The sequence below is a fragment of the Periplaneta americana genome, chromosome 6 (assembly GCF_040183065.1).
Source record: "Periplaneta americana isolate PAMFEO1 chromosome 6, P.americana_PAMFEO1_priV1, whole genome shotgun sequence".
NCBI classification, from domain to species: Eukaryota; Metazoa; Arthropoda; class Insecta; order Blattodea; family Blattidae; genus Periplaneta; species Periplaneta americana.
Window position 1 is genome coordinate 158,613,074 of NC_091122.1, and position 24,079 is coordinate 158,637,152.

Genomic DNA, 24,079 nt, shown 5'->3' on the forward strand with positions numbered 1-24,079 from the left:
ATAACCTTCGCTCACTTTCCTCTACCTGGAGCTCGGATTTCACACACAATCTCACTCTCATGTATTGCAATCAAGTCTAGAACGTTACTGCTTTCCATGAACTAGGTAAACGAATGTATAAAGGATTCTCTATAAGCACAAAATGACAAAACGTAGGAGTGTCCGGAAATAGGACCCGTCTGGTAAATGGCCCCCCCCTACCCTACAAGATAATAGCCTACATTAATCAGGTGTCGCGATAAGGTAGAGCTTGATTTACTTGTAAACACATGTTTAATACATGGGACTTTCCCTGAAGAGCAATAATTTACAACACATTTACTTTGTATGTCCTGTTCAAGCTATGCATGTCAGCAATTATTAAACGAACAGATCATATGTTCTTCAATTGGATAGTGACAAAGGGGTGAAGACAAATAAATGTCAGGAATCATCAGGACATGAAAATTAATTCTTATTTATTTATTTAAATATTTATTTATTTATTTATTTATTTATTTATTTATTTATTCATTTATTCATTTATTCATTTACTTATTTATTCATTTATTTATTTACTTATTAATTCATTTACTTATTTATTCATTTATTTATTTATCTATTCATTTATTTATTTATTCATTTACTGATTTATTTATTCATTTATTGATTTATTTATTTATTTATTTATTTATTTATTTATTTATTTATTTATTTATTTATTTATTTATTTATTTATTTACTGATTTATTTATTTATTTATTTATTTATTTATTTATTCACTGATTTATTTATTTATTTATTTATTCACTGATTTATTTATTTACTTATTTATTTATTTACTTATTTATTTATATTTATTTTTTATTTATTTACTTATTTATTTACTTATTCATTCGTTCGTTTATTTATTTATTTATTTATTTACTTATTTATTTATTTACTTATTTATTTATTTACTTATTTATTTATTCACTTATTCATTCATTTATTCATTCATTTATTCATTCATTCATTCATTCATTCATTCATTCATTCATTCATTCATTTATTTATTCATTTATTTATTTATTCATTCATTCCATTTACTTATTTATTTATTCATTTACTTTTAGCCTATATTCATTAATTAGTTTATTCATTTACTCATTCATTTATTTGTATATTAATTAACTTAATTATTTATTTATTCATTCATTCTCTGGCTCCTTTATTCATTCATTTACTGTGTATTAAGTATCTACCAAATTATGGAATTTAATAATATGTAAGATATACCTAAAAGGGAGAGGTTAAACTAAGGTAAAGAAAGAAAGAAATAATATGTCAGTATACTAATTAGAAAAGACTTTCATATTTTTGTAAGAAAACTGTAGCTATTCTTCCTGAACGCGCCTATAGGCTATAGTGCCAGTTGTGCAAATCGAAGATTTTGTTTGTTCCCAAATTATGTTATTCTAGCCAGGTTGTACATGTCTACTCCCCTGCACCCCAAACGGGGCCCCCCGCCTGACAGGTGTTCGCTGCCACAGAGTTAACACCCAAATAATAGCCTGCTGCCTTGCTGAGAGCCATTTCACTCGTTGCGAACAAGTGTTCGCAAACCGTGGATCTCGAGTCACTGCTCGAAGACATTGCCGAGATAAGAAACGCTTTTAGGTTGAAAGAATCAATTATGTACCTAATCTTTCATTTAGCGATGTCAACTGTCGACACTGTAGGTGTCTTAAAAATGAGAACTTCCATCAAACCGGCCCTTCTTAGACAATCATTTCATCTGAAAAAGAAATATCTTACTTACTTACTTATTGGCTTTTAAGGAACCCGGAGGTTCATTGCCGCCCTCACATAAGCCCGCCATTGGTCCCTATCCTGAGCAAGATTAATCCACTCTCTATCATCAAATCCCACCTCCCTCAAATCCATTTTAATATTATCTTCCCATCTACGTCTTGGCCTCCCCAAAGGTCTTTTTTCCTCCGGCCTCCCAACTAACACTCTATATTCATTTCTGGATTTGCCCATATGTGCTACATGCCCTGCCCATCTCAAACGTCTGGATTTAATGTTCCTAATTATGTCAGGTGAAGAATACAATGCGTGCAGCTCTGCGTTGTGTAACTTTCTCCATTCTCCTTAACTTCATCCCTCTTAGCAACAAATACAGTATTTTCCTAAGCACCTTATTCTCAAACACCCTTAACCTATGTTCATCTCTGAAAGTGAGAGTCCAAGTTTCACAACCATATAGAACAACCGGTAATATAACTGTTTTATAAATTCTAACTTTCAGATTTTTTTGACAACAGACTGGATGATAAAATCTTCTCAACCGAATAATAACAGGCATTTCCCATATTTATTCTGTGTTTAATTTCCTCCCGAGTATCATTTATATTTGTTCATTCTCTATTTGTAATATTTTTTTATCCTTAAAACTAGATAAAAAAAAAGGTATTTTACTAACAACTTCAAATTAAAGCAACTTTGAAAATATTGAGATTAGGACAAATGTTTACATGACATTTCTTGCTCAGAATATCTTCGGAAATAAGCTCCGTAAACGACGGTAAATTTTTGTGAATCACCCTGTATCCAGTTAATGTGTATGATGTGTACTACAATGTTCTATAATGTATATTATATATACTAGTTCAGTATTATCACCGATCTGATTACATTTCCTGTCATATGTAGCACTAATATAGTACTCCACATTACACCACACAAACACACCCTCACAGGAAACAAAACAAGAGGCGCCAAGACCAACAACGAACAGTTCTGAGGATGACCCATAACAGGTCGGAACATGTAAACCAGGTACGACAGAATTTAACACAAGAAAGTCATATAATATATATTCCGAAGTGATACAGTGTTAAAAGTTGTGTAATCAAGATGTATTATTTAATTTATTTATTTATAGTTAGAATTAATTTTACGTTTAATTTATCTATGTTATTTCATTGCTGTAATTATTGTAATGTTATTGTATCTTATATAACCTTACACCTATCAATGCCCGTTCCCAGACATTTTTCCCAAACCATTTTACCCAATCAATATTCTCATTGTTAAGTTTTCCAATTAACTTTTCTTCCCAATCCGAAGTCCCCAAGGTCATTTTCCCAAAACCAATTTTTAAAAATTCCATTCTTCATTCTTCCCAATGATATTTAATTAATGAAATGTAACTATGGTTACTTTGCATGGCAGAAGAAACATTACTTAGTCTTTATAAAAATCAGTCAGGATGGAAGAATAAAATTCACAGGTAGCTAATTACTTCTAGCAGAGGTGCAGGAAATTAATCCATAATGGATTCATTTATTATAGAAGAAATTCGAAAACCGGGGGGATTACTGGCAATGTTCGCGTAAATCTGAATGCAGAACAACAGCAATAACAAAATCGACAGGTGACGCTTTATCAGCGAACATCAACATGTTCCGAATCAGGAGTGTGTAAAGGCCAAACTCGTGGTTCAGATATTAAAACGAGTAGCTGCTGAACACCCAGAGTTACTACCAGTACACATTCTAAGGGTGGAATTTTCTTTAGGCCAGTACGTAGACCTAAAGGCTAAACCAAAGAAGAAATAGTTACAAACTCAAAATCGCATAAAATCTATCGTCTTGCAATATACAGCATATAGGCCTAAAGAAGATGGCAGAATATCAGATTATCTCAGAACTATAGGATACAACTTCACTTTATAATTATTGTATATTTATTTCAATGTAAATACAAATTTTTGTTCTGAAAATGGTGATTTTCGGAAAGAAGGATTGGGAAATATGGATTGGGAAAAATGTACGAAAATTGGATTGAGAAAAAGGCGCTTGGGTATTTTGGATTGAGAAAATTATTTTTGGGATCAATCAGCTAGGGAAAAATATTGCATTGGGAAATTTGGTTTGGAAAAAATGTCCGTGAATCATCACTGGCACCGGGTGTATACCCAATTAATAAAGACATACATTTTCTTTCCACATACATGAGTTCATTATTATTTGTACAGATATTAATGAAATTAATAAATGCAAGGAGTATAAAGACAGAAATTTAATTTATGATAGTCTAGCCTAATTCTAAAGCATTTAAATCAGGTATTAAGAGAAATGTCCTCTGAAGAACATGAAAAATTTTCCAAAATATTTTTATTGGCTATTTCACTTCTTTAGAATGCATATTTTCATACCCCCAAATAGATTTAGTTCAATTCTGATTACAAAAACTTTTGTTTAATTAATGCTGTAAGGGGACGTGGCATTTAAATAGCTGTCAAAATTATTTTTTCTTCAAAGAATTCTTTTTTACAAATCTCTAATTACAAATCTACAAACTTTTTGTCCTGAAGTTGGCTCCCTGAAGTTACTAGATGAATGTAGCGGAGGAGAATTTTAATTTACATAACTATTCATTTTACTTTCAAATCTATTTTTCCGTGAGTTTATTTTTCTTGATTCTACACCAACTTTTTTGTGCCAAATGTTAATTAATATGGATGAAATTTTTACTGCAAGCATTTATGAGGTAGCTGCATGTTTCTATGCATTTATTTTATGAGAAATGCTGCTAGTTTATGTTATTCATTTTTTTCGTGAATTGCAGGAAAAATAACATTTTTAAAATAAAAAAATTGAAATAAATAATGAGATAGTTCATAAAATGAATGCATAGAAATGTTTCTCTATGTCTTGTGAATATAACCAAAAAAGCGAAGCTTAAAAATTGAGATGTACTAAAAACTTGGTTTTGAAAATAATAAAAAAATCAAAAGCCAAACACGTTCGAGAGCTCAAAATTTGGATTTTGTCAGTCCTTTACCTAGTAAACATGCTCTCAAAATTTGTTTGAAAAAAAAAGATTACGAAAAATGTAATTTTTAGTGAAGTGTCCCCGTAACTATTTCCAAATGAATCCAATTCCCTGTAACGACATTAATTCATTACAAATTCACACAACTCATTAACGTCATATGTGTGAATCGTTTCGACGATCAATGATTGTATTATTGTCTCAAGACTTGGCCTCTTGGAATGAGGAAGCGATTATGAGGTAGTTAACGAGTTAAATTTAAATGTGGCGGGTATAAAGATAGAAAAGAAAGCAAATATCAAACTTCTTTTTCAACTCCGAAACATCCTTACAATGCCAGGCATGCTCACAATAACAAACACGAACAGCATAAACATTTAACGCAATTACAATGGAATCCCTGTCACTTTTTATGGGTTATTTCAGAACGCTGTGCCGAAAGTGCGGTTATCAAGTGTCGGTGGAATTGGTGATAGTAAGATCATAGTCTAGTGTATACAGTCACGAAACTCAATACGTAGTAAATATGCATCCATAGATAGTTGCTAACCATTACGATCGCTTCTATCGCCTCATTACAGACAATGTGAAATAGTACCTGCACAGTCTATTGTTCCTAGCACCCTCACAACTCAAGCTTCGTGACTGTATATACTAGACCAGTCATGTCAATCGATGTCCATAGGAGCAAGCGCGCGCTTTAGAGCCCAGGAGAGCCTGAGCGCATTATTTTCTCAACTTTTTTTTATAGAAAAGTGAAATTTTCAGATATAGACCTATTTATTTAGTAGCCTTACAGAATGTTTTCGTAAATCTAATATAACGTAAATACGTATTACTGAAGATAGTGTATTGAAATTTTTGAAAATATTCGCATGGAAATTGTTTATAAGGAAATTAATTAACAAAGCAACTACTGTTACATCATAAGCAAAAGATACGTGCCCATGTGTTGTAAAAATGTCAGCTCTATAGCTTTAGCACATTTCGAGAAACTAATTTTATATTCTGATGATAGGAAGTTACTCAAAAATATCATATTAAAAGCATAATGCGATAAGAGTTTTGTTATGGAATATTACGTAAACTTAAAACATATACAGCACCTAGGTATTTTTGCTTTGTACTGTAACATTGTTTTGATTAATTTATTGATTACTTTTATAAGGCTAAAGGTACCATCAATATCAATTCCAACTTATCATGTCATACTCAATCTCTTTTTTTGGAATATCACTGTCTTTATGAATGATGTGTTTCATCCATTTAGTACAGTATAGTTGTACTACTATGGAATTTATGCGAATATTCCTTCTTTACTCTATATTATGTTATTAAAATTTAAAACATAACTGCAATATTAAGAAACCGGTATTAGTACTTTTGTTTTACAGACAATATAGATAATATCAAACAGAAAGAAGCCATATAAAAATAACGACATAAAATTTCACGTTTCGTTTGAACTGTTTTCTTAATCCAAAAGTCTGCTTAATCATATACACAATCCTTCCTCTTTCCATACTTAGCGCTTGATGCCCGCGCACGAAGGTCAGAAAAATGCGCTTGCTTTGACATCACTGTACTAGACTGTGGTAAGATGATATTCGGTGATATGAGTCGAAGGTTTCTCCACGGGATTGCCTCACATTCGTCTTGCAGTTGGAAAAAACTCAAAATAAAATTTCAACTCGTTAATAAATTAGGGATTCAAACTCACGACAGATCAGTCTCGGAGCAAGTGTCCCACTCGTTAACTCCAGGCACATCGTGCCAATGGGTTGACACGAGTAAATATGAACTGACAAAAAGAAGACGGGATTTGGCAAGCGGTAATCTTTATTCATTTCCTGATAGGTGAACGACTGTCAAAGTTTGTGATTAGTGTGCATTACCCTGTCTTAGAATTTAGCCAAATGGACTAACAAACATCACAATAAATCTCTCAGAATAATCGGGTTCAAGAATCAAACGTTTGTCCTTCCAACCACTAAGCCAGTAATCACCGCCGACAATGCCATGTAGGTTAACAACTGGCAAAACTCTGTTGTAGGAGGTTACTAAACCTTACTACTGTGCTGAAGGCGGAGTAGGAGTTTAACCTCCATTAATCTGAACCATTGTCGCTACTGATTGTCAAATCATCTGATGCATCGTCCACCGTTGTGGCAGAGGGGTTAGCGAATCTAACTCCGAACCCAGCGGTCCCGGGTTCGATTCCCGATCAGAACGAGTTGCCTAGGTGAGGTTTTTTCGGGGTTTTCCCCTCACTCCTATAGATGAATATCAGGTAACTTTATCAGGCGATTGAAACCCAACTCATCTTTGCCACTTCCTTTCCCCATCATTCCGTTCCTGATTTTTCAGATCACTCTACAGGCGGCCTCCCGAAGCTGCTGACTCTCTCAACCGGCCTCCGTGAAATGTAGTTAAGCGACGTTGGATGGCTTCTGCAATAGCACCCGAGGCAGACCTACTCGGGGGAGGAGTTTCGCCTCGGACCGACAGGGGGGCCTTGGAGGAAGTTGCCGAAGCAGGAATGGTATATGGATTCTGTCGGCTGTAGGTACCGGTCGTTAAGGCAGTCATGTGGTTAGGGCGGTGCGCGTAGGGAATCTGTGGCATGCAACTCATTCCATATCGAGGATTAGCGCAATAGATCTCAATAGGTCGCAGTGCTGGGCCATCCGTGCCCCCTTCAGTTAAATTCCATTCCTTCTGATGCATCACTGCTATCAGTACGTGCTACTATTGACTGACATTTAGGAAGGAGGAGGTGAATAGTATATTGTGTCAATCTTTAAGATTAATGCATGCGCAGACCAACGGAGTTTTCTAAGTTGTTCTACTATATTTTCTAAATTGAACACACAAATTATGAGGCTGAATCGTGCTTCATTTCAATGTTTTCTTTTTTTTTTCTTCCTCTTTTTCTTTTAACTAAAGGCGGACACTTCACTTGAGTCATTTAACCAAGAGTTCCCATCTAGTGGGTGACGTGCCGAAGCTTGCATTTCTTTCAGCCGCCATGAAGGTGTTGTCCTTGGCGTACCAAAACACGTAAATTATGTAACACCGTATGAGGATTAATTAAGCAATTGTGCAATGCTGGCATGGGAAATGAGAGTACCACGTGAAAAACCTACCATCAAACACTTTACTTCTCCATAAAAATTTCAGTTGGACCCACCGGGCTTCGATCTCACCGGTTACCAGCATGGAAATCCAAAGCTCTAGCTGTTGAGCTAACGATGCCTCGCTTTATTTTAATCTTAATTTAAATATTACGTTACCACTATACCAATTGGATGTTTTATATTGATGTAACTGCGATGCAAGAGAATCTTCCTAACAACTTTCTGTGTAATTCTTCCCTTAAATAAGAGTTTCACCGCTAAACTACACAACAAATCAACATATCACACATTCCAATCACAACTACAACAGCATAGACACCGACATGAAAATACTACACATACAACCAAAAAACCATAAACTTGACACATTAGATCTAGAATAATACGAAATTTACAAACATACAACACACCCTAGCACATCCTGAACACTCAACCTAATTTTTAAAACACATACCCTTTTCGACACAATCATGAACACACTCCACCACAACAGGAAACCAGAAGAAAGCGCGGGACAAGAATAACACTTCGAAACTAGTCAGCCAGGTAATTTCCTAAAAAGTTAACACCGTAAAGAAGTTGTAAAATTAATCAGTGATTATAAAAGTGTTAGAAGTGTGTATAGAACAATGAAGAACATTGTTTTCCTTATTTGGCAAGTGACTTTTGTGTCACACGGTATTATAATTTATATACGGTATTGTCACATTAGGGAACTCCCAAATTTGAATCAGCCGGCTATAAATGATCACTATAGGTGTATCTACGAAACATCAAAATATTTAAAAATACACAACACCTTTGGAACTAAAAATATTTAAAAAAAATTACGCAGCCATTTCTTTTCTTTGTCAATAGAACGTCTACAACATGTCAGTAATTTCTTTATTACGATGATAATAATTGTGCGAGTCTTAGACCAGGAAGACTGCAATAAAAATAGTAATCAAGTCTTACTGAACTGACTCCATTCTTCATCCTATGTGGCCACAATGATTTGAAAAACTGCGTACCATGTAAGAAGAAAGCAAATGCTGGTACGGTCCGGTTGGAAAATCGTAACTACTTCGAGAGGCAATTCACTCAACTGTGTTCCATTGTTGTCTCAGATACTGAAGCTGCATCTTTTATGGTCGGAGCGTGATCAGAAAGCACCTTGTGAGATTAAATTGTGTCAAGGTTTGCAAGTCTGTACAGAGGGGGCAACGACCAAGCAAGACACACTGCCAGGATGGTGGACGATTGCACCAATTATTTTAATTAATTACCTTATAAGAGGATTTATATTTTAAAAATGTCGACTTCTGGTGAGGCTACAGAAGATTATAATAGTATGTTGCTACACAAGCGTGGTAAGTGCATTATAACAGAATCGAGGAAAAGTTAGAGAAGACGAGACTAAGCTCGCGAAATTCTGTTGTGCACTTAACACATGTATTGCATACTATTTTTGGCCGATCTCAATAAAAATAAATCATTATTAATAATTTTTAATTTAAATAAATACCGGTAGTTTGTTTTTGGACTATAACATTTCCATGTGTGATCGCCGTTTGTTATTTGTCGATAGGTGTCATTCACTTGTTATAATTCATATTTGTCGATAGGTGTTATTAATATGTTATCATTCATATTTGTCGATAGGTGTCATTCATTTGTTATTATTCATATTTGTTGATAGGTGTTATTAATATGTTATCATTCATATTTGTCGATAGGTGTTATTAATATGTTATTATTCATATTTGTCGATAGGTGTTATTAATTTGTTATCATTCATATTTGTCGATAGGTGTTATTAATTTGTTATTATTCATATTTGTCGATAGTTGTTATTAATATGTTATCATTCATATTTGTCGATAGGTGTTATTAATATGTTATCATTCATATTTGTCGATAGGTGTTATTAATATGTTATTATTCATATTTGTCGATAGGTGTTATTAATTTGTTATCATTCATATTTGTCGATAGGTGTTATTAATTTGTTATTATTCATATTTGTCGATAGGTGTTATTAATATGTTTTCATTCATATTTGTCGATAGGTGTTATTAATATGTTATTATTCATATTTGTCGATAGGTGTTATTAATTTGTTATCATTCATATTTGTCGATAGGTGTTATTAATTTGTTATTATTCATATTTGTCGATAGGTGTTATTAATATGTTATCATTCATATTTGTCGATAGGTGTTATTAATATGTTATTATTCATATTTGTCGATAGGTGTTATTAATTTGTTATCATTCATATTTGTCGATAGGTGTTATTAATTTGTTATTATTCATATTTGTCGATAGGTGTTATTAATATGTTATTATTCATATTTGTCGATAGGTGTTATTAATTTGTTATCATTCATATTTGTCGATAGTTGTTATTAATTTGTTATTATTCATATTTGTCGATAGGTGTTATTAATATGTTATCATTCATATTTGTCGATAGGTGTTATTAATATGTTATTATTCATATTTGTCGATAGGTGTTATTAATTTGTTATCATTCATATTTGTCGATAGGTGTTATTAATTTGTTATTATTCATATTTGTCGATAGGTGTTATTAATATGTTATTATTCATATTTGTCGATAGGTGTTATTAATTTGTTATTATTCATATTTGTCGATAGGTGTTATTAATTTGTTATCATTCATATTTGTCGATAGGTGTTATTAATTTGTTATTATTCATATTTGTCGATAGGTGTTATTAATATGTTATCATTCATATTTGTCGATAGGTGTTATTAATATGTTATTATTCATATTTGTCGATAGGTGTTATTAATTTGTTATCATTCATATTTGTCGATAGGTGTTATTAATTTGTTATTATTCATATTTGTCGATAGGTGTTATTAATATGTTATCATTCATATTTGTCGATAGGTGTTATTAATATGTTATCATTCATATTTGTCGATAGGTGTTATTAATATGTTATTATTCATATTTGTCGATAGGTGTTATTAATTTGTTATCATTCATATTTGTCGATAGGTGTTATTAATTTGTTATTATTCATATTTGTCGATAGGTGTTATTAATATGTTTTCATTCATATTTGTCGATAGGTGTTATTAATATGTTATTATTCATATTTGTCGATAGGTGTTATTAATTTGTTATCATTCATATTTGTCGATAGGTGTTATTAATTTGTTATTATTCATATTTGTCGATAGGTGTTATTAATATGTTATCATTCATATTTGTCGATAGGTGTTATTAATATGTTATTATTCATATTTGTCGATAGGTGTTATTAATTTGTTATCATTCATATTTGTCGATAGGTGTTATTAATTTGTTATTATTCATATTTGTCGATAGGTGTTATTAATATGTTATTATTCATATTTGTCGATAGGTGTTATTAATTTGTTATCATTCATATTTGTCGATAGGTGTTATTAATTTGTTATTATTCATATTTGTCGATAGGTGTTATTAATATGTTATCATTCATATTTGTCGATAGGTGTTATTAATATGTTATTATTCATATTTGTCGATAGGTGTTATTAATTTGTTATCATTCATATTTGTCGATAGGTGTTATTAATTTGTTATTATTCATATTTGTCGATAGGTGTTATTAATATGTTATTATTCATATTTGTCGATAGGTGTTATTAATTTGTTATTATTCATATTTGTCGATAGGTGTTATTAATTTGTTATCATTCATATTTGTCGATAGGTGTTATTAATTTGTTATTATTCATATTTGTCGATAGGTGTTATTAATATGTTATCATTCATATTTGTCGATAGGTGTTATTAATATGTTATTATTCATATTTGTCGATAGGTGTTATTAATTTGTTATCATTCATATTTGTCGATAGGTGTTATTAATTTGTTATTATTCATATTTGTCGATAGGTGTTATTAATATGTTATCATTCATATTTGTCGATAGGTGTTATTAATATGTTATCATTCATATTTGTCGATAGGTGTTATTAATATGTTATTATTCATATTTGTCGATAGGTGTTATTAATTTGTTATCATTCATATTTGTCGATAGGTGTTATTAATTTGTTATTATTCATATTTGTCGATAGGTGTTATTAATATGTTTTCATTCATATTTGTCGATAGGTGTTATTAATATGTTATTATTCATATTTGTCGATAGGTGTTATTAATTTGTTATCATTCATATTTGTCGATAGGTGTTATTAATTTGTTATTATTCATATTTGTCGATAGGTGTTATTAATATGTTATCATTCATATTTGTCGATAGGTGTTATTAATATGTTATTATTCATATTTGTCTATAGGTGTTATTAATTTGTTATCATTCATATTTGTCGATAGGTGTTATTAATTTGTTATTATTCATATTTGTCGATAGGTGTTATTAATATGTTATTATTCATATTTGTCGATAGGTGTTATTAATTTGTTATCATTCATATTTGTCGATAGGTGTTATTAATTTGTTATTATTCATATTTGTCGATAGGTGTTATTAATATGTTATCATTCATATTTGTCGATAGGTGTTATTAATATGTTATTATTCATATTTGTCGATAGGTGTTATTAATTTGTTATCATTCATATTTGTCGATAGGTGTTATTAATTTGTTATTATTCATATTTGTCGATAGGTGTTATTAATATGTTATTATTCATATTTGTCGATAGGTGTTATTAATTTGTTATTATTCATATTTGCCGATAGGTGTTATTAATTTGTTATCATTCATATTTGTCGATAGGTGTTATTAATTTGTTATTATTCATATTTGTCGATAGGTGTTATTAATATGTTATCATTCATATTTGTCGATAGGTGTTATTAATATGTTATTATTCATATTTGTCGATAGGTGTTATTAATTTGTTATCATTCATATTTGTCGATAGGTGTTATTAATTTGTTATTATTCATATTTGTCGATAGGTGTTATTAATATGTTATTATTCATATTTGTCGATAGGTGTTATTAATTTGTTATTATTCATATTTGTCGATAGGTGTTATTAATTTGTTATTATTCATATTTGTCGATAGTGTTATTAATTTGTTATTATTTATATTTGTCGATAGGTGTCATTCACTTGTTATTATTCATATTTGTCGATAGGTGTCATTCATTTGTTATTATTCATATTTGTCGATAGGTGTCATTCACTTGTTATTATTCATATTTGTCGATAGGTGTCATTCATTTGTTATTATTCATATTTGTCGATAGTGTTATTAATTTGTTATTATTCATATTTGTCGATAGGTGTCATTCACTTGTTATTATTCATATTTGTCGATAGGTGTCATTCATTTGTTATTATTCGCCGGCTATTGTGAAAATGTTGTAATCAAATAGATTATAGACAGTTTAGTTTTGTCTTCAAAGAAGAAGGTAGGTGACACAATCATACGTCAATATAAATAAATAGCATATAAAAATGTTTGTAGGTAACACATTAATTATACATCAGAGTTGATAGGTACAGATTAATGCCTGAATACGTATTTTACTCCATGGATGTTTTCGCCTTCAGCCACGACCCCACGAGTGGCGCTCAGAGCAACAACTGGAAGTCGCCAGAAATGGTTTTCACGCTTACGTCTTATCTACATTAATTCATGTTGAATATTTCGTACACTACTTTTAACATTTGAATATAAATAATTGATTAAATGGCGATCTTACTCTTGCCTACTAGCTCTGAGGATGGTGTGAAGAAACACCGAAACAGCTGTAAGCCGCACATGCTTACACAATTAACACGAGTAAGATCACCATTTAATCAATTATCTACATTAATTCTTGTTTTCTTACAAACCTCCTCTCCAATAAATTAATTTAGAAAGAGTACAGAAATAATAAGACATTTACGGTCTTACTAATAAAAGACGTTTAACTGTCTTATACTTATACAATGAATAGCTCGTTTATACGTCGTGTATAAATTCCTTACTAATAATCACTACATACATCGCGTATAACAATATAACTGTTACACAGCAACGTCATAGTTTCGTCATTACTTCGTTACGAAAGGTAATAGAATATCTGAGGTTCTCTATTGCATCCGCTAGAGCGCTCTAGTGTGGCGTGTTAAGTATCGATAGTACAACTGGCTCTAATCGATTACCACACTATATATTTTGGTAGAAGAGTACAAGCTACAGCAATATTATTCTAATTATCCTGCGCTCTTTGGTTTGTTCTTCTGTGGTTACAAGGCAACCATCATCATAAAATGACAGTCGATACGAACAGCTGTTAGAGGAGCGGCCATTTTTTCTCTATATACAACGCTTAAACAAGGGGTTTCGTGTGTATAACTATTGCAAAGCAATTCTCATTGTATAGTTACAGCCTGTTTATACACCCATCGCTTATGCATGGTTTATTAGTAAAGTTTTCTGTCTCAACTCTGCATAAGTCTCGTATAAAAACTATACACGGTTTATTAGTAAGATTGTTAGTTATTTCCTCATAGCACATAGTGATGCGCGACACTGATAGTTCGTTACTTTTAAGTAAATAAATAAAAGTTGATTTGATTTATTTACTTACTGCACGTGTGTTGTAAGTTTATCTTACAAGGCCTACCAACAACATCGGTAAGGTTGTTAAAAAAAACACGATCGGCCAAAAAAATATGTTTTAATATTTGTTATGATTTTTTTTTTAAATTATCCCATTCTTCGAGTTACGTTCGTTAAGTGTGGATAGCCCTAGCCCTACATCACAATTTTACAATTTTGCTTTATTATTGTAATGAATAGCCTATTTCCGTCCGAATAAATTTTTGAGATTAGCTTGACAAAAAGGACTATACCTGGTAAGGTTTATCTTGTCTCAGTAGCAATAAAAGCAAGTCCCTTCAAATGAGGGTGGAGATTATAGGAGGGTTGTAAATTTTCAGGATTCCTTTCAAAATCTTGTTATTGTACAGGCTATCGGAACTCAGTTTCTTGAAAGACAAGCTCAGTGACGGAACTATACAGTACGAAGAGAGATATTTTGTTACTTTATTTTGCGCTACAGAATGTATCAACTAGTCCCTTCCGCCACTGACATCGCTTCACTCCCCCTCGCAATAACAACACAGACGAGGTAAGACACATCTCCTTTCTCTCTCTATTCACAGTGAGACAAGATTCATCACGCAGGCTTTTTAACTAAATCATCTTCCCAAAATATTGGGCATTCCGCAAAATAAGTGACCATGATGAATTTAGAGCGTGGAAATGCACCCCTACCTGAGCACAAAATCCACCCTTCACTTTTCCAGGAATTTCTCTAGGATCTACATTGCTTCAGTTAAATCCCAAGTTAATTACGACAAGTTTAACTTAAAAAATGGACCGACATGACAGTCCAGTGGCTTGAGCGCTGGACTCATAATCCTGTGGGCCCGGGTTCGATCCCTGGAGTATCCTCCATTAATGCGATTTATGACTTGTTGAGGTCCAAATAACACAGACGTTCTCTCCAGGAGCTATGTGGCATCCCAACAACTCTCCATCATGTCATATGCGCGAGTGTAAAGTAGACTAGCCTCTTATAGGCCTAGCTCACCCTGGGATTCGTTTCACAATATTTACAATCACTGTAAATTGTAAACTTGTTTCACAGTCTTAGTTTGAAATGCTTAACTTTACAAACGAAATCAAATCTTTACAAATGAAATACTGAGCACTTTACAAGTGCTTTGTTTCACAATCAAGGAGTAAATTTATAAATGTGTAAACTTTACTTACAAAGCTAGCACATTTTCTACAATAGTTCTTAGATGTTTAACGTTTAATATTGCAACAAATTAAAAATAAATTAAATGTATTAATTTTTTATTAATGTTGAACAATACAGTATATAAAACTAAATACAAATATTTACATACGGAATACTAAATAAATTTTACAACAGAAAGAGTTCATCCAAAGGGCTGGACTCGGGAAGAGTACCCAAAACGCTCATTGCATTTTCGCGTTGAATTGCAATACTTAAACGTTGACGCAAATAAGTAGTGCAACGACGAACACCAGTAATGGAGATCAAAATTTGGCCGATTTGAGATACCAAAATTTTAGCATCACGACTCCAAGGTCCGAGTAATTGTATTCCATGTACGTATGTATGTATGTATGTATGTATGTATGTATGTATGTATGTATTGCGAGTAATTTTACGGCTGTCGCCGTCTCCCGCTTCTTAACTTCCAGGTACTCCGGTTTTGCCAATCGCCCACTTGCAGATCCCTGCAGAGCATATCCTCCTGAACCTCCTTGCTCCATTTTTTATTGGCCTTCCTCTTCTCTTTTTTTCCGGGGGAGTCCAGTTGAAGACCTTATTAGGCCAGCGGTCGGCTGACATTCTCTGGAGATGCCCATACCATATCAGGCGTTTAGTTTCCACTGATTATGAGATATCTCCTGATACGAGGAGCATCCAGAAAGTAAGTTTCCCTATTTTTTTAAAAAAAGAACACACACTTTCAGGAAAACATTTATTGGCAACAGATACAGCAATGTTTCAGCTATTTTTCAACATAGCCACTATCAGAATTGAGACACTTGTCGTATCGTGGGATCAACTTTTGTATCTGTCGTAGAACTCTGCCGCCTGTGAATGGAACCAGCGTGTGACAGACGTCTTCAGCTTTTCGTCGTTTGCCAAAACGCTCACCGGAGGACAGGAATTTCTTGAGGTGCAGAGAGAGAGAGAGGGAGATATAGAGAGAGATAGAGAGAGAGTAGAGAGAGAGAGATATGTTCGGTCCATAGACCTGACAGAGCTGCCGATGAATTTCAATTGGCGCAATGCTTTGTGGATTAAAGAACTTTATCACCGACCGAACCTCGCAGGCGGAGGGAGATGGAATAAGAACTTCCATTTCGAACCACTGCTGCCACGCTACTGGCACCAGGCGGGACCTGTCCGGCTGGCATATGATTGATACGTCATAGATCTGTTACGCATGCGCAATTGACACGGCTAATTACGTTTACTTTCAAGGGGAAAAAATCGGGAAACTTACTTTCTGGATACGCCTCGTACCTGCATTATATTTCGGACATCCTGATTCCGTACAGTTGGAGGAATAATCAGAAAAATCCCAACCAAGTAATCACCTCAAACGGAAATCGAACCTACGACCAAGCGCTGCTCCGGATCAGTAGGCAAATATGATATCGCCTAAGTTACGCGGGTGGCTTCTAGATCGTGTGTGTATGTCTCAGCGTCTTCGGAGTTCAGACAATAGCATTGTGTATGTAGGTCTAGGAGTCATCTTACCGACATTCCTTCTGTTTGTACAAAGTTTCCGAAAAAGAATGACAACATTTTATGCTTTCATAACGTTTGATTGTAAGTAACTAACATTTTTTTTTAAGCATAGTAAATGTTATCAGATTTTCGTTGGCAGTACTGATTATTACCCATGTAGCATTGCAGAACTGCTAGCTCTAGCATTTTGTTAGTAAAATTTACAGTTCAATCGCAGCCAGTGTTGCCATGTGTAGGGATTTATCCCTCGGCATAGGAATTTTTCACATGAAGAGGGATGTAGGGAATTTTTAAAAATGATTCGAAAAATGTAGAGATTTTCACTTTCCTGCTTATTGCCCATGGTTAATTTTATTATTCGCTCGTAAAACGAAGCAAGGAGCCTGACATTTCACTTGATCCCCTAATTAACACATTTAAACCAAAAATAAATTTTGAAGTGATACAGAATGAATGGGCACTTTTTCTAATTTTTTTCTCGCCGAAAACATTGGTAAAATATTGCGAATTTTGAAATTTTGCAAAAAAAATTAGGGATGTTAAAATTTCAACTCTCATTTCTTTTTTCAAAGTATATCGAAAATTGCCAAAATTTGTCTTTCTGTGCCACACTCTAATGTTTCTGTGGAACATATTTTCTAGAGTGTCCTACATTAAATCAATAAATAAATAGTTGGCACACTTTTTCAACACTTGTACATATAAAACTGGACATGCGCAAAATGAAAAAGGTGTGCTATGACTATCCTGTAACACAAGAAATGCTTAAATTGTTTAGTGAAAGTATTATACACACAAAACAAAAGAAACGACGAAATTATTGAACTTTCATTGTGTGAAGAAGAAATGGCAGATGACGAAGAACCCATTTGAAGAATTCACGAAAAGAACAAGCTATGTCACTTTTTGTTTATTTTTGTTTTTGTTTTTTTTTTTTTTTTTTGTCCCATCTGCTAGCCCATAAAGTGAACTACCTTTAAGTAAATCAGAATGACAAAAAGCCTATTTTCTAACATGGTAACTTAAACTAAAATGAATTGTAAACTAATGATGTGTTACCATTGTATTAAATTTAAGAAATGCTCCCCAGTTAAATGTAAGGAAAGCGACTGAGTTTGCTTTTTCCGTGGACCCTTCAATTGCAATTATACCCGTTAATAGATTTTATGCCCGACCATGCCAAAATGTAGTAATTATACACCTGGTAGTAGCCCTTTAATGCACCTCATTAAAGTACACCTATTCATTATAGTTCAGTTGTTCAGTCAATGAGAAATCACCATTGTACCATTATAAAAGCTCAAGTATCGATTATTCTCGGATATGCAATCGAAAGACAACTAGCGAAAAGTCACGGAGGCTGGAAATTCAATACTGTCGCAGAAGGTTATGTTCTGTTACCATAATAATTAGCGTTAATTGTAAATAATATTCAAATAAATTCAATTTGTCACCTCGGTTTTCAATTCTAAATCAATTTCCAGGTTATATCAAGACTAATGTTCATGTTATTCTCTAGATTATATCAAGGTCAATGACATTCGTTCCTCGGAAAAAATCAATACTTTCGCGTCTGCGCACATCTCACAATTTAGAAGGTCAGTTCCGCTCTTCACTTAGATAACCATAACATGAATATTTATGAATAATTTCAAGTTAGAAATATGGTCGAGCATAAAAAGTCGTATGAAACTTGCCTATAATGGTAATTAAGACCTCGTATGAAAATTATGAAACTCGCTTGCGCTCGTTTGATAAACGAACATACTCGCGTCTTAATTACTACCATTATAGGCTCGTTGCATAATGTACTATTTTTATTTATCACCATCTCATGTAGGCCTAATTTTATTAATACGTGGAAATCAAAATGGGACCGTTGAGATATGATTTGACCAACGTAGAGTTTTTTGCTGATTGTGGGGGATTTTGTCTACATTCTCTATTTTCACTTTCTTGAGTTACATTTTTTCTCTTGCGATAGGCATGCATGTATTCTGTTTGAGAAATACTCGCACCCATGCCGAAGCAAAAGTGACTGATATCTCTTCCATTAGCCAATACTCTCGTCGTACGAAATGGATTTATCCTAAGATTTCATTTACTTTTTATGATAAGTTACTCCCCTTGTCTGATATAGACTCGTCCTATACCAGTGCTGCTTATGATAGGTTTTCTCCGGAGCGGTTGTTTGCGCGCTTTCAATTGGAGACCTCCGGTTACCTCCGATTGATGCCGGGCAGGTTGTATATGTGCTGTGGCGCAGACGTACACTGTCTTTCCGCTGAGCATTCCTTTAATCGGATCAGGTAGTGATTCGAGTCCGCTGACGTCCACGTATCTTTTTAAATAAGTTCTAATTTGTTGTTTATTCTCTCTTTTATGCTAATCTCTCTCTCTTTCTTCGGCTCTTTTTTGTGTTGCTTAAAGTGCTACGTTAGCTGACAGATTTTTTTTTCTAGTTTTGAAATTCATAGTATATGTGGAAAGACGTATTAGTTTTATGTCATTGATCAAATTAATAACATTCAATCTAACTGCAAAACTAACGCAGAAGTAAAGTTTTCAGTAGGTAATGTAAACATTTATACTTTAATTCTCGTAGAAACTCTAGTTTAATCGTAAACAGGGTTTGTCAATTATTATTCTAATCGGTTTAGTTTAACGGAAAATATATTAAGGGAGCTTCAGAATGGAACAAAACAAACGTGGGCTATCAATGGGTTAAAGTTGACTGTCCAACATAATTTATTCAGATTCTTCACCGGACAGAATTGTGATCATTGTGTTAAAGGGTGTCAGTATTTGAACTGCCTCTTCTAAAATGCGCCACTCTTTCTCTGTAATAAAATTATAAGTGGATATCAACTTAAGAATAATTGTAATTATATTATTACCATATGTTTGTTTAGTTTCATTCAGAAGTATTTTAATCCAAACAGTAAAATATAACTCAAGTTGTCTAAACAACAAAATATAACTCAAGTCGTCTTGTAAATGTTTCATGTTTTTTTATTGCCTCGAAAGTTAAGTTTTAGAGAAATTTCAAGACTTTCCTAGACTGTGAGCCTTTGGGAACAATAGCACTAAACAATTTAAAAATAAATCGTATCAAATGTTTTGCGTAATTGTTTTTATCAAGTTCGCGATTGTGCGATCGCTTCAAATGGTCTAACAAATACGAAGTTCCACCACCCTTAGAGTAAATTCGCCCACAAAGTTTACAGTGTGCGACTTTATTATTACCTTCAACTAAATTAAAGAATTTCCATGCGACGGATATCCGATTTGGTGCCATTTTATTCCACTCACAACTACCGTCAGTCCGTACGCGCCGGTCGTCCTTGAGCTAACTGTCGCTTCGCTCCGAACTCCCGCATCCCTCCTATGTCCCCTGTTCCACCTACGGTAGTACCGGAGATCACCGGTGGAGAGCTTTATTCGTAATCTCCGATTCCTCCGCGGTAGTAGTCACTCCGATGAGCAGCACTGTGCTATACTTTTGTTTGTCCAGTACATAACGTCCACATGAAATGTGACTTTTTCCTTTTGTACCGCCAATAAAGAAATAACGTAAACACGTGACAGAGTATTTATAGGACCCCTGTAATTGCGTGAAACGTTTACGCCTTCGGTTGGATGTTGTTGTCGTTTAGTCAACTGTCCGAAGACAGGTCTGAACCTCACAAATGATACCAAGAAGGCACCACTTATGAGGCATCTAGAACAGGAGGTAGTGGGGTAAGGTGGCCAGTTTCTTTCCCTCTCCATTGCATACATCGCCGACTAGCTACATATTACACTAGTCAGACTTCAGATGCATACAAACAACTGTTCTTCCTCCGACACACACCGTCAAGTGTGATGTACTGCCTGATAATAGATGTACATATCAGCCAGAACCTCAATCAGAGGATAGTTGGATGTCATTATATGATATTCAGATTTTTATGGAATCGGTTCTTATGTATAAGGATTGTATGATTGAGAGTTAAATAAATTTAACACAATTTATGTGTTGTTTTAAAGATTATTTTTTCTTTATTTCTTTATTGATATATACAATATATAGGCCCATGTACAAGTATTTACATTGGAATGACTGTGTTTCATATGAATTGGCTTGTTGGAGAATCTTAAGCATAGGTCTGCGATAATACAAAATGGGAAATATAATTCATGCAATGAAATAAATCTATCCCTCCATCAAATACATGGCTAAGCTATATAGTGAGTCACGGTAATCAGTGAATAAAAGAAGAATGTTTTCGTAAAGGACGAACATTTTTCCTGGAGCGATAATACAATTCAAATTATGGAGAAACGAGCGTTGAGTGACTTCAGCTGATTTTGGAATAGAAAAGCCAACATAGAAAACAAAAAATTACTACCTGTTCAAGAGCGCCACACTCGATCGCTTTCACCTTCATGTTGACAATAATAAAAGCCTAAACTAACCTAACCTGTCACTAAAATCCTAAACTAACCTAACCTAACCTAACTTGTCACAGATTCGTCTATACAAGGCATAACAAAAGTCTAAACTAACCTAACCTGTCACTAAAATTCTAAACTAAACTAACCTAACCTAACCTGTCACAGATTTTCCTATACAAGGCATAACAAAAGCCTAAACTATCCTAATCTAACCTGTCATAGTTCGGTATATACAAAATATAATAAAAGCCTAAACTAACCTAACCTAACCTGTCACTAAAATTCTAAACTAACCTAACCTAACTTGTCACAGATTTCCCTATACAAGACATAACAAACGCCTAAACTATCCTAAACTAACCTGTCACAGATTCGTATATGCAAAGCATAATAAAAGCCTAAACTAACCTAACCTAACTTGTCATTAAAATCCTAAACTATGCTAACCTAACTTGTCACAGATTTGCCTATACAAGGCATAACAAAAGCCTAAACTATCCTAACCTAACTTGTCACAGTTTCGTACATGCCAAGCATAATAAAAGCCTTTTTTTTGGGTTATTTTACGACGCTGTATCAACATCTAGGTTATTTAGCGTCTGAATGATATGAAGGTGATAATGCCGGTGAAATGAGTCCGGGGTCCAGCACCGAAAGTTACCCAGCATTTGCTCGTATTGGGTTGAGGGAAAACCCCGGAAAAAACCTCAACCAGGTAACTTGCCCCGACCGGGATTCGAACCCGGTCCACCTAGTTTCATAGCCAGACGCTCTGACCGTTACTCCACAGGTGTGGACAATAAAAGCCTAAACTAACCTAACCTGTCACTAAAATCCTAAACTAAGCAAACCTAACTTTTCACAGATTTGCCTATACGAGGCATAACAAAAGCCTAAACTAATCTAACCTAACCTGTCGCTAAAATCCTAAACTAAGCTAACCTAATTTGTCACAAATTTTCCTATACAAGGCATAACAAAAGCCTAAACTATCCTAATCTAACCTGTCATAGTTTCGTATACGCAAAATATAACAAAAGCCTAAACTAACCTAACCTAACCTGTCACTAAAATTCTAAACTAACCTAACCTAACTTGTCACAGATTTTCCTATACAAGGCATAACAAAAGCCTAAAATATCCTAACCTAACCTAATAATAGCATAATAAAAGCCTAAACTAACCTAACCTAACCTGTCACTAAAATCCTAAACTAAACTAAACTAACCTAACCTGTCACAGATTCGCCTATACAAGACATAACAAAAGTCTAAATTTATCCTAACCTGACCTGTCACAATTTCGTATATGCAAAGCATAATAAAAGCCTAAACTAACCTAACCTAACACTAAAATTCTAAACTAAACTAACCTAACCTAACCTAACCTGTCACAGATTCACCTATACAAGACATAACAAAAGTCTAAATTATCCTAACCTGACCTGTCACAGTTTCATATATGCAAAGCATAATAAAAGCCTAAACTAACCTAACCTAACCTGTCACTAAAATCCTAAACTAACCTAACCTAATCAAACTTGTCACAGATTCGCCTATACAAGGCATAACAAAAGCCTAAATTATCCTACCCTGACCTGTCACAGTTTCGTATATGCAAAGCATAATAAAAGCCTAAACTAACCTAACCTAACCTGTCACTAAAATCCTAAACTAACCTAACCTAACCAAACTTGTCACAGATTCGCCTATACAAGGCATAACAAAAGCCTAAATTATCCTAACCTAACCTGTCACAGTTTCATATATGCAAAGCATAATAAAAGCCTAAACTAATCTAACCTGAGACAAAAATCCTAAACTAAACTAACTAACCTAACCTGTCACAGATTTGCCTATACAAGGCATAACAAAACCCTGAACTACCGTAACCTACCCTGTCACACATAAGTATGTAAGACATAATAAAAGTCTAAACTAACCTAACCTGTCATAACACTCCATTTTCTTACCTCTACACACTTCTCTGAGGTATGAAAATGAACGAAATTTCTATCCCGATGGAACAATGCAAACTAGCGTGAAACGTTCGTATTGTCTCGTAAGTTATGTTGGTACGACATGTAAGACAGCTGAAGATGCATATCCGCAATAGGGAAAGAAGTCACTCAACGCTCGTTTTATTTTACCATGAACCAAATTTGTGGTAAAACGGTTTAAGTGCAGTTATAAGTCGCAGAAAGGAGGCAGTGCACAAGATCAGAATACAACGAAACAAAACTAACTTTATTGCCGCGACTAGACCTCCCCTTGTAAACCAGGTCGCCGGTCCTTTGATCGTGCACACTGCCTTCTTTCTGGGACTTGCAAAGTAACTGTGCGACAAAACTCCTTTTCTAAGCAAGTGACATCAGATGTTGAAACTCGTGGCTAACGAGAAAGACTTGCTACGGCGTGACGTCA

At 33.7% G+C, this 24,079-nt stretch overlaps 1 protein-coding gene across 7 annotated transcripts in view; it reads right to left on the minus strand.

Moving 5' to 3' along the window:
• LOC138701967 (uncharacterized) overlaps positions 1-24,079 on the minus strand; it is a 1,800,590-nt gene that overhangs the window by 1,741,625 nt on the left and 34,886 nt on the right. Inside the window, exon 1 of one of the 7 annotated variants that reach the window (XM_069829371.1) lies at positions 8,954-9,043. The exons of the other annotated variants lie outside the window; for them this stretch is intronic. The gene's annotated coding sequence lies outside the window, so the exon portion shown is untranslated. Of the gene's footprint in view, positions 1-8,953; positions 9,044-24,079 lie in introns of those variants that run through there. 7 annotated transcript variants of the gene reach the window in all.